A 12024-nucleotide genomic window follows, 5' to 3' on the forward strand; every position below is an offset into this window, starting at 1 on the left:
GATTGAGCTCATGTCCCTGGCATTGAGAGGCAGCAGTGCTAACCACTGAGCTACCATGATGGTCTTACCCACTGACACTTCACCCTCAGTCTCCCCATTCCTTTTCAGGCATTTACACCTTTGCACATTACTTATCCATTGAAAGCATTGTATTTTCTTGACTTTCTGCATGTCTTTCTCTTTCTCTCTAAATAACATTTCCTTCCTTCTCTTCATTTTGCTTTTTGTGTTTATTTGGGGTCTAATTCACCCTTCTGTTTGCCTCAATTCTTTTTTCAATGTTTAAGTATCATTGATTAATGGGTTACACCATCAGGCAGAAAGTGAGGACTGCTGATGCTGGAGAAGTCAGAGTCAAAAGGTGTGGTACTGGAAAAGCACAGCAGGTCTCAGGCAGCATCCGAGGAGCAGGCGAGTCAATGTTTCAGGCATAAGCCCTTCATCAGGAATGTGGAGATGAGCAATAAATAGGGAGTTTCGGGATCGGCTGGGGGAAGGTAGGTGGGAAGGTAATGGGTGGATGCAGGTGGTGTGTGATGGTGATAGGTCCATGAGGAGAATGACACGGATAGGTGGGAAGGAAAATGGACAGGTAGGACAGTTCAAGAGGGAGGCACCGAGTTGGAGGGTTGGATCTGGGATGGGATGGGGGAGGGGAGATGAGGAAACTGGTGAAATTGACATTGATGCTGTGTGATTGGAGGGTCCGAAGGGGGAAGATGAGGTATTCTTCCTCCAATTGGTGGGTGGTTGGATTTGGCGGTGGAGGAGCTGTATGTCCTTGGCAGAGTGGGAGAGGGAGTTGAAGTGGTCGGCCACAGGGTGGTGGGAATATTTGGTGGGTGTGGCGCAGAGATGTTCCCTGAAATGCTCTGTGCATTGGCGTCCTGTCTCCTCAATGTAGAGGAAACCACATCGAGAGAAATGGACACAGTAGATGAGGTGAGTGGATGAGCAGGAAAATCTCTGCTGGATGTGAAAAAGATCCTTGGGTGGAGGTGAGGGGGGAGGTGTGGGTGCAGGTTTTATACCTTGTGCGGTGGCAAGGGGAAGGTGCTGCGTGTGGAATGTGGGTTGGTGAGAGGCATGGACCTAACAAGGCGGTTATGGAAGGAATGATCTCTGAGGAATACAGAGGGGGGTGGGGAGGGAAGTATGTCTCTGTTGGTAAGATCTGCCTGTAGGTGGTGAAAATGGCAGAGGATAATGCGTTGTATCTGGAGATTAGTGGGGTGGAAGGTGAGGATCAGGAGGGTTCTATCCTTGTTGCAGTTAGAGAGGATACAGCATCAGTCCTGCTATATATTAAGACACTAGATACCTCATTGTCTTTGCTGTTACTGGATCATCCTACCTTCCCCCAGCCGATCCCCAAACTTCCTATTTATTGCTCATCTCCACATTCCTGATGAAGGGCTTATGCCTGAAATATCAACTCTCCTGCTCCTTAGATGCTGCTTGACCTGCTGTGCTTTTCCAGTGCCGCACTTTGACTCTTACTTATATAAAGTTCCAGTTCAAATTATGTTCAAGCTGAGAGCTGGATGAGAAAGTCGAACCAATGGCGCACCAATTACTGTCCCATTTCTGCAAGGTTTGGCCCAGTAACAGGATTGCACAATAACAGGTAGGAATGTGTGAATTAAGACTGTAATGGGTTTGAGGCCATTGCCACTTCCTGCAGTCCTTGCAGTGGGCTCTTCAACACATACTCAATGCAGAATTGGATCAGAAAAGGATTGAAAGATCATTATGTTGATTTAAGGAGTATGCTATTAAAGCCCTGTTAACTCTGCAAGTTCCCCCTTATTAGCATTTAGGAGCTTATGCCAAAACTGTGAGAGCTGTCCCACAGATAAGTCAAGCAACAGCCTGGCACTCATTGAATCATAGCTTACACGCAACAATCCAGACGCGAGCATCACCATCCCTGAAAATGTCCTGCCTCAACTGCAGGACAGACCCAGCAAAAGTGGTTGGGAGAGAGTTTTGTTTTCAATCCTTCACAGGATGAAGGCAATGCTGGCTAGGCCAGCATTTATTGTCCATCCCTACCTCAAGACTGGGCATCCACGAAGTGCTGTGGGCCAACAGCAGCAGCAGAATCATATTCCTACACAATCTGCAACCTCATGGCCTGGCATATTCCCCACTCAACCTTTACCATCACGCCAGGGACTCAACCCTGGTTCAATAGAGAGTGCAGGAGTATGTGCCAGGAGAAACACCAGGCCTGCTTGTATATTAAACAGCATTGGCAGCTTGTGACAGACAGAGCTAGGTGATCCCACACCCAACGGCTCAGATCTAAAGTCTGCAATCCTGCCACATCCAGTCATGAATTGTGATGGATAATTAAACAACTCACTGGGGGAAGAGGCTCCACAAATATCCCCAACCTCAATGATGGAACATTTCAGCTGATCAGTACAAAAGGCAAGGCTAAAGTGTTCGCAGCAATCTTTAGAGAATCCCTATGGTGTGGAAGCAGCCCATTGAGTCCACAAAACATTCCACCCAAACCCAACCCTTGCATTTTCCATGGCTAAACCACCTAACCTTCACATCTTTGGACTGTGGGAGGAAACCAGAGCACACAGACACAGGGTGAATGTGCAAACTCTACACAGTTAGTTGCCCAAGACAGAAATTAAACCCAGTTTCCAATCGCTATGAAGCAGCAGTGCTGAACCACGGAGCCACCATGCCACTCCCTAGTACTGAGTGAGCGATCCATCTTAGCCTCCTCCAGTGGACCCCAGCATCACAGATACCAGTCTTCAATCAATTCGATTCACACCATATGATATCAAGAAATATAAAGAGGTATAACTGGGGGAAAGGCAGTTATGATGCAATTAGGCAAGATTTAGGATGCATATGATGGGGAAGGAAACTGCAGGGGATGGACACTGTTGAAATGTGGAGCTTATTCAAGGAACAGCTACTGCAGATCCTTGATAAGTATATATCTATCAGGCAGGGAGGTGGTTGTCGCAAGAGGGAGCCATGGTTTACTAAGGAAGTTGAATCTCTTGTCAAGAGAAAGAAGAAGGCTTGTGTGAGGATGAGGCATGAAGGCACAGTTAGGGGGCTTGAGAATTATAAGTTAGCCAGAAAAGATCTAAAGAGAGGGCTAAGAAGAGTGAGAAGGGGATATGATAAGTTGTTGGCGGATAGGATCAAGGAAAACCCTAAGACCTTCCATAGGTATATCAGGAATAAAAGAGTTACAAAGTAAAATTAGGACCAAAGATAGCAGTGGAAAGTTGTGTGTGGAATCTGAGGACATAGGGAAAGCGCGTAATGAATACTTTTCATCAGTATTCACATTGGAAAAGGCAATGTTAGTGAGGATAGGGAGATACAGGCTATTAAAATAGATGGGATTAAGGTTGACAAAGAGGAGTTTTTAGCAATTTTGGAAGATCTGAAAATAGATAAGACCCCTGGGTTGGATTGACTTTACCCTCGGATTCTCTGTGAAGCCAGCAAGGAAATTGTAGAACTTTTGCTTCGATCTTTATGTCATCATTGTCAACAGGAGCAGTGCCAGAAAACTGGAGGATAGCAAATGTTGTTCTCTTGTTTAAGAGGGAGAGTAGAGACAACCCTGGTAATTATAGGCCAGTAAGCCTTAGTTTGGTTTGGGGAAGGTGTTGGGAAAGGTTATAAGAGACAGGATTTATAATCATCTGGAAAGAATAGTTTGATTAGGGATAGTCAACACGTTTTTGGAAGAGTAGCTCATGCCTCACTAATCTTACTGAGTTCTTCGAGAAGGTGACAAAACAGGTGCGATGAAGGCAAGGAGGTTGATGTGGTGTATGTGGCGTAAAGTCATTTATATGGTTCCACATGATAGGCTATTGCACAAAATAAGGGGTTTTGGGATTAAAGGTGATTTAGCGGTTTGGATCAGAAATTGGCTAGCTGAAAGAAGACAGAGGGTGATGGTTGATGGGAAATGTTCATCCTGGAGTTCAGTTACCAGTGGTGTGCTGCAAGGATCTGTTTTGAGGCCACTGCTGTTTGTCATTTTTATAAATGATCTGGAGCTGGGCATGGAAGGATGGATTAGTAAATCTGCAGATGACACTAAGGTAGGCAGAGTTGTGCATAGTGCCAAAGGATATTGTGTGTCACAAAGGGACATAGATAAGATGCAGAGCTGGACTGAGAAGTGGCAAATGGAGGTTAATGTGGAAAAGTGTGAGACAGAATACTTCAGAAGAAGTAATGGGAATGCAGAGTACTGGGCTAATGATAAAGTCTTTGGCAATGTAGATGAACAGAGACATCTTGGTGTCCAGCTGCATAAATCTCTGAAAGTTGCCACCCAGGTTGATCGGGTTGTTAAGAAGGCATATGGTATGTTGGTATTTATTGGTAGGGGAATTGAGTTTCGGAGGCATGAGGTCATGCTTCAGCTGTACAAGACACTGGTAAGGACGCACCTGGAGTCTGGTCACCACATTATAGGAAGGATGTGAAAGTTTTAGAAAGGATTCTGAGCAGATTTACTAGGATTTTGCCTGGTATGGAGGGAAGGTCTTTCAAGGAAAGGCTAAGGGAACTGAGGCTGTTTTTATTGGAAAGAAGAACATTGAGAGGTGACTTAATTGAGACATATAAGATAATCAGAGCTTTAGTTAGGGTGGACACTGAGAGCCTTTTTCCTCAGATGGTGAAGGCTAATACAAGGGAACATATTAAATTGAGGGGTGATCAACTTAGGACAGGTATCAGGGGTAGTTTCTTTAGGAGCGTGGAACAACCTGCCTTCAACCATTGTAGACTCGCCCATGCTAAGGGCATTTAAATGGGCATTGGACATACAAATGGATAATAATACAACGGTGTAGGTTAGATGGGCATCAGATTAATTTCGCAGGTGGCTGAAGCATCGAGGGCCGAAGGGCCTGTATTGCGCTGGAATGTTCTGTGTTCTATGTTCTAAATAGAGTCATAGAGTCATAGAGATGTACAGCATGGAAACAGACCCTTCGGTCCAACCCGTCCATGCCGACCAGATATCCCAACCCAATCTAATCCCACTTGCCAGCACACGGCCCACATTCCTCAAAACCCTTCCTATTCATATACCCATCCAAATGCCTTTTAAATGTTCCAATTGTACCAGCCTCCACCACTTCCTCTGGCAGCTCATTCCATACACATACCATCCTCTGCATGAAAAAGTTGCCCCTTAGGTCTCTTTTATATCTTTCCCCACTCACCCTAAACCTATGCCCTCTAGTTCTGGACTCACCAGCCCCAGGGAAAAGACTTTGTCTATTTATCCTATCCATGCCATTCTTGATTTTGTAAACCTCTATAAGGTCACCCCTCAACCTCCGACGCTCCAGGGAAAACAGCCCCAGCCTGTTCAGCCTCTCCCTATAGTGGTTGGCGACATTGGATACTGCAAAGGCTATGGGCCCTGACAATGGTCTGGCAGTAGTACTGAAGACATGTGCTCCAGAACCTGCTGCTCCCCTAATCAAGCTCTTCCAGGACACTTACAACACTGGCATCTATCTGACAATGTAGAAAAGTGCTCAGGTTTGTACACAAAAGATAGGACAAATCCAATCCAACCAATTACCCCCTCAGAGGTCTACTATCAATAATTACTGAAGTAATGGAAGATGTCATCAACTGTGCTAGTAAGCAACACTTGCTTGGCAACAGCCTGCTCTCTGATACTCAGTCTGGTCCCATCAGTGCCACTCAGCTCCTGACCAAAAATGGACTAAAACGTTGAATTCCAGAGATGAGGTGATAGTAACTGTCCTTGACATCAAAGCAGCCTTTCGACATGGTATCAAGGAGTTCTAGCAAAACAGGAATCAATGTCAATCAGGGAGCAAACTCTCCGCATGTTGGAGTCATATCTGGCAGAAAGGAAGATGATTGTGGTTGTTGGAGTTCAATCACCTCAACTCCAGGATATCTCGGCAGGAGTTCTTCAGGGTAGAGCCCCAAGTCCAACCACCTTCAGCTGCTCCATCATAAGGTCAGAAGTGGAGGTGTTTGCTGTTACTTGCACAATCTTCAACACCATTCGCTATCTCCTCAGATACTCAAGCAGGCTTGGGCTGACAAATGGCAGGTAACGTTAACTCAACATGAATGCCAGGCAAAGACCATCTCCAACTAGAGAGAATCTAATCATTGCATGTTGATACTCAGTGGCATTGCCATCATTCAATCCCCACTATCAACATCCTGAGAATTACCATTCAGCAGAAACTGAACTGGACTAATCCAATTGTCCTGTGGTTACAAGAAAAGGTCAAAAGTAGGAACCCTGCAGCAACTAGCTCACCTCCTGTCTCCCGAAAGCCTGTCCAGCATCAACAAAGCACAAGTCAAGAGTGTGATGGGCTACATCCCACATGCCTGGATAAATGCAGCTCTAAAAATACTCAAGACATTTGAGACCATCCAGGCCAAAGCAGTCTGTTTGATTGGCACCACATCCACTCTGTCCACCACTGCCACTCAGTGGTAGCAGTGTATCTATCTACAGGATGCACTGCAGACATTCACCAATGTGCCTGAGACATCACCACTTCTATCTTGAAGGACAAGGGCAGCAGATACATGGGAACGCCACCACCTTCAAGTTCCCTTCCAAGCCACTCACCATTCTGAGTTGGAAAGTTCCTTCCCTGTGACTGGGTCAAAATCCTGGAATTCCCTCCTAAAGGAATTGTGGATCTACCTACAGCACATGGACTGCAGCGGGTTGAGAAGACAGCTCACCCCCAACTTCTCAAGGGTAATTAGAGATGGGCAATAAATGATGCCCAGCCAGCAAACCAATGTCCCATAAGTGAATTAAAAAGGGTGAAAAGCCGTGACTTTCATTAACATATTGGCAAGATGCTTGTGCCATAAAGATAACTATAACTATCAACTCCCGTAGGAAATGGTAAAATGAAATTTGATATTTTTTCTCTCGCTTTTTAAAAATTCCCTTGAAGACAATTGTAGTTGAATGGATTATTCAGCAAAAGAATCAATATGTAGATTGTTTTCTCATAAGTTTTTGATAAGAATTTTAAAAAATAAAATAGCTGAATCTAAAGGTAAAATATTTAACGGTCAGTTTATAATTTGAATGTACTTTGCGGCATTCACAATGATTTATACTTAAGAGGAAAAGCAGAATGTGAAACATTTGAATGGCAGGAATCGACTTCGTCAGAAAATCCATTTAGTCCCTATGTCTAACTGACTTCTTTGTTCAGCAGCTTTTCATTCTCTCAGCATGTTTAACATTTTCTCTATTCTTTTAATTTTCTCCATTCTTTCTAAGCACGCTCTGATTTTATCTAAGCTTTTTGCTCTCCTCTTTCCTGTGATTTTGCCTGCAGTCACTTGTTTACTATCCATCGATCGAAGTTCTTTAGTAATTTTAACTAGAAGGGCTATGACACATTTCTGGGGTGGGTGGGAATTGAACCGACACCTTCCAGCCCAGAGGCAGAAACATTACTGCAGTGACACAAGAGCACTCAAAAGTTACTCTACGCTTGACCATTTCTCCTATCTCTTCTGAATTCCATCTTGGTGTTTTCAGAGGTCTACTTACTTAACTATCTTCCTACTGAATTAATTCCCTCTTTGGGAACCCCTTTGTAGTTTCCCCTGTATCAATGCCTTTCTTAGTAAAGTCGCCATAGTCCCAGAAGAACATAGGGCTGCTCTCTCATCAACTGATGGCGAGTTTAACCTGAGTGTCACCACAGCTCAGCCAAGGAGTGAGTTGTGAAGACAGGACCGTCATGGTAACCTCAGCTGGTGTGGGAATTGAACCCACTGCTGGCCTTACTGTGCATTGCAAATCATCCGCTCCATCCAACTGAGCTAACTGACCCCAACACCTTACATGCAGTATTTGGAACAAATCTCTCAACACAATGCAGGTCATTTCATACGTGAATTCATTGCCACATGGGTGTAGCAAATCCAGGGGTCAAATTGGGAATTGAGGTTCCCACGTGTCCCTGCCGTATCATCGACAACTCCTTGGAATTCCCAAAGAATCATCAACCATCTCAAGCACTTCCTAATGAACCCACCACCTCCCACTATTATTGGCATGGCTGTCAATTCTGATATGGTAAAAACAATGACTGCAGATGCTGGAAACCAGATTCTGGATCAGTGGTGCTGGAAGAGCACAGCAGTTCAGGCAGCATCAGAGGAACAGTAAAAATCGACGTTTCGGGCAAAAGCCCTTCATCAGGAATAAAGGCAGAGAGCCTGAAGAGTGGATAGATAAGTGAGAGGAGGGTGGGAGTGGGGAGAAAGTAGCATAGAGTACAATAGGTGAGTGGGGGAGGGGATGAAGGTGATAGGTTGTCGGGGGGAGGGGGGGATGGATAGGTGGAAAAGAAGATAGGCTGGTAGGAGCTTCAGGGCAGAGGAAATGACCTGGGAGTTGCAGTGGGAGAGGGACTCCCTGAGATTCTTGTAGAGAGAGGAGGAAAACTTCTTCAAGGCAGGCATCCTTGCAAGAGGATTCGCAGTAGGGTTAAAATCAACTAGGTAAAAACAATGACTGCAGATGCTGGAAACCAGATTCTGGACTGCCTGAACTGCTGTGCTCTTCCAGCACCACTAATCCAGAATCTGTTTAAACAGAAACTAGTTATCATGCAGTAAGGATAATGTATTAGAGGACAATGCACAGTTTTACAGAAGTATGATCCTGCTGAAGCCTTGCTAATTCTCCTCACAAGGCTCTGTCATGATTTCAAACATCACCATGAAGGGTGACATTCATACAGCCCCAGGCAGGAACCTTACAGAATGTCATACTACAACAATAAGTGCTTGAATTTTATAACCTCATTCTCAGAAGATTTGATTTGATTTATTTACTGTCACGTGTATTTATTACAAATACAGTGAACAGTGTTTGGTGGTACACATGCAGGATCATTTTAATTAGAAACTATTTAATATTTAATCGTTACAGATAGGGAGGTAGGAAACTAAATACAACATTCAATGACAAATGCAGCTAAAGACGTCAGGTAAAGAATCTTGCTTTGCACAGAGCTAGTGCAGGTTATCAAAGGATTTCATTTTCATTCATGTCAATGTTTGAAATAGACTGTACAAGTAGTTCTATAACATAATGGTTGTGTTCTTGTGCAACCTTGCATTCTAGAAATATCACACTGTAGAAACACCACTTTAAGTGTTGGCGATGTAATCATGTTACAGCCAACACATGTTTTAAAAGTTCAGACTTTAGACAGGGTGTCCCCGATTCATCAAGTGCTTTACAGTGAATTCGCATCGACGAAACGCGCGTTATAGCAGAATGACCTGTACAAGGAATGACAAGCTAACAAGAAAGCAATGTTACAGCAGAGATTACAGAGGAATCTAATATTTCAGGACTTCTGCATCAGAGAATATTATTGGTTGTATGTTTCCAACATCTTCCATCTTTATAACAATCAATTTGACAGACAAGAAAAGAAATGAATTCTGTACTATTTATCTCGAGTCATAGAGTCATACAGCATGGCAACAGACCTTTTAGTCCAACTCATCCATGTCAACCAAGTTGCCTAAACTAAACCAGTCCCACTTGCTTGCATTCGGCCCGTATACCTCTAAACCTTTCCTACCTAGAAAAAAAAACTGCATTATTTTCACATACTGTGCCAAGTCTTCAATGGCAGGATTGAACAATTCAAGCTACCCAAGTAAAGACATGGTGTCAGAAATGCCTACCCCAAATCCAAGATGACTCTTGTGAGTGAAGGTTCCTTAGGCAGGTAATGTTTTCTCCCGTTGCCACTGAAATAACTGTACAAAGGCCAGTATTCTGTCACCAAGCCATCCTTTATCTCCATGTGCACAGTACACAGCCTGTGGCCAGCCCCAGGATCAGGAGACTCTCTGAATCCCCTGTTTATTATCTGTCAGCTAGGGCTCCCTGATTGGCCCAGGTTAACAATCCCAAACAAGGATCTCATAGGCAATGAGATCTACCCAGTTCCAATCACTACAATTGGGAAGGGTGAGGTTCTTTGCTATGGAAATGAGGTGATAAAGAATCGATAGAATAAAGAGATTGATCCCACTCATAGCTTAGGGAAGAACAAGAGGAATGATATAAATTAGCCACCAAGGAATCCAATAAAGAATTGTATGTACAGAAGGAGCACTGAGAAAGTGGAACTTTGGCACACAGAGTAGATGATGAAAGAGAGGGAATAAGAGTTGGGGCGGCAAGAGGATTACTAGAGTGGGAAAAGGTTGATGTGGCATAGAAATATCAGTATACACCATTTGGTCAGAACAATGTCTTCGGTATTGTAGTTTTAATATAACGTACAAACACTTGAACAATCAATGGAATCATTTCACAATAAGAGCAACAATTGACACTCATTATCGAACATAAGTCTATAATTAATTTAAATGCAGGGTGTCGATGGTGATAAAGTGATAAACGGCTTTATTGAGAGCATTCCACTACCTTAAGACTGGTTCGGTGAGTTTCCTTCACATTTACACTGTGTATTTCCTCTCCAGTTTTCCTATCGGAAAGATGTTGTGAAACTTGAAAGGGTTCAGAAAAGATTTACAAGGATGTTGCCAGGGTTGGAGGATTTGAGCTATAGGGAGAGGCTGAACAGGCTTGGGTTTTTTTTCCCTGGAGCGTTGGAGGCTGAGGGGTGACTTTATAGAGGTTTACAAAATTATGAGGGGCAAGGTCTTTTCCCTGGGGTTGGGGAGTCCAGAACTAGAGGGCATAGGTTAAGGGTGAGAGGGGAAAGACATAAAAGAGATCTAAGGGGCAACTTTTTCATGCAGAGGGTGGTACGTGTATGAAATGAGCTGTCAGAGGATGTGGTGGAGGCTGGTACAATTGCAATATTTAAGAGGAATTTGGATGGGTATATGAATAGGAAGGGTTTGGAGGGATATAGGCCAAGTGCTGGCAGGTGGGACTAGATTGGGTTGGGATATCTGGTCGGCATGGACAGGTTGGACCGAAGGGTCTACTTCCATGTTGTACATCTCCATGACTCTATGACTCTTCACTATAATGTTCCGAAAGTAATTTCCAAATAAAGCTCCCTGAAGAAATTCCTTCCACCCAAAATATAATCATCAATTTCTTGAACACTTGTAAAATATTAACTTTTTCAAGAATACAATACTGTGCATTTTGCTCCAGACTTTAAAAAGATTGATTTATACCCTGCTTAAAAATGTTATATTTGTATTTTTAAAAATATCAAATAACAGTTTACATTAGTTAACAACATGAACACGATTCGATTAAAGCTTCTCATCTTTTGCCATATGTTAAAAATATTGCATTTGGTTATGAGTGATCTGAAAGAAATGAGGAGAACAGTATTTTTCTATTGTGAAGAAGCTGAATAACCTGGGGTACTATGCACTAAGTATGGTACAAGATATAAATAACTCACCAATAACAATTTCAGCACTCTCCCGTGTTATCCCAACTTTAGGCAACTTCAGGCACATTGGTCTTACTGCACTTTGGTTTGTTGGTTTGTTTGTCTTGTGATTGATTCTAGCTGTAGTTGCTAGGATACATTAATCTGCAATCGCGTTATGGAACTCAAAGATTAAATATAGAGTCAGAAACTTTGTTTTTCCAGTTAACATTTTCTCCCATTTCTGAGTCAAATGTCACACATAAATGTGCAGCAACCTAACTTAAAATTTCCAAATTGAGTTTGGTGAGCCCAGTATACCGCAGCTCCTTCGTGAGTGAACAACAATCTGGGTTTATCTGTACAAAATAGTAAGGGTCATTTAATCTTTCTCTCATCATTCAATACTAGAAACTCTTAAATGAGCAACAGTGAGCCTTTTGTAATTCGATGCTAACAGCAACATCAAGGCTTACTGTGGAAACATATCAAAAACTATTCACGGTGCCACGTTATGAATAAATTACATTATTCTCTGAACATAATGAATTTACAATTCCCTGCAAGTTCTTTT

General features: G+C 43.2%; 1 protein-coding gene across 2 annotated transcripts in view; it reads right to left on the minus strand.

Annotated features, from left to right (window-relative positions):
* Positions 1-11715, minus strand: part of LOC122541703 (protein TBATA-like) — a 44376-nt gene extending 32661 nt beyond the window's left edge. Inside the window, exon 1 of one of the 2 annotated variants that reach the window (XM_043678594.1) lies at positions 11481-11715. The gene's annotated coding sequence lies outside the window, so the exon portion shown is untranslated. Of the gene's footprint in view, positions 1-9765; positions 9887-11480 lie in introns of those variants that run through there. The other variant, XM_043678593.1, reaches the window with a different exon arrangement.
* Positions 11716-12024: the final 309 nt, after the last annotated feature.

This window comes from Chiloscyllium plagiosum, chromosome 38, assembly GCF_004010195.1.
Source record: "Chiloscyllium plagiosum isolate BGI_BamShark_2017 chromosome 38, ASM401019v2, whole genome shotgun sequence".
Lineage (NCBI taxonomy): Eukaryota > Metazoa > Chordata > Chondrichthyes > Orectolobiformes > Hemiscylliidae > Chiloscyllium > Chiloscyllium plagiosum.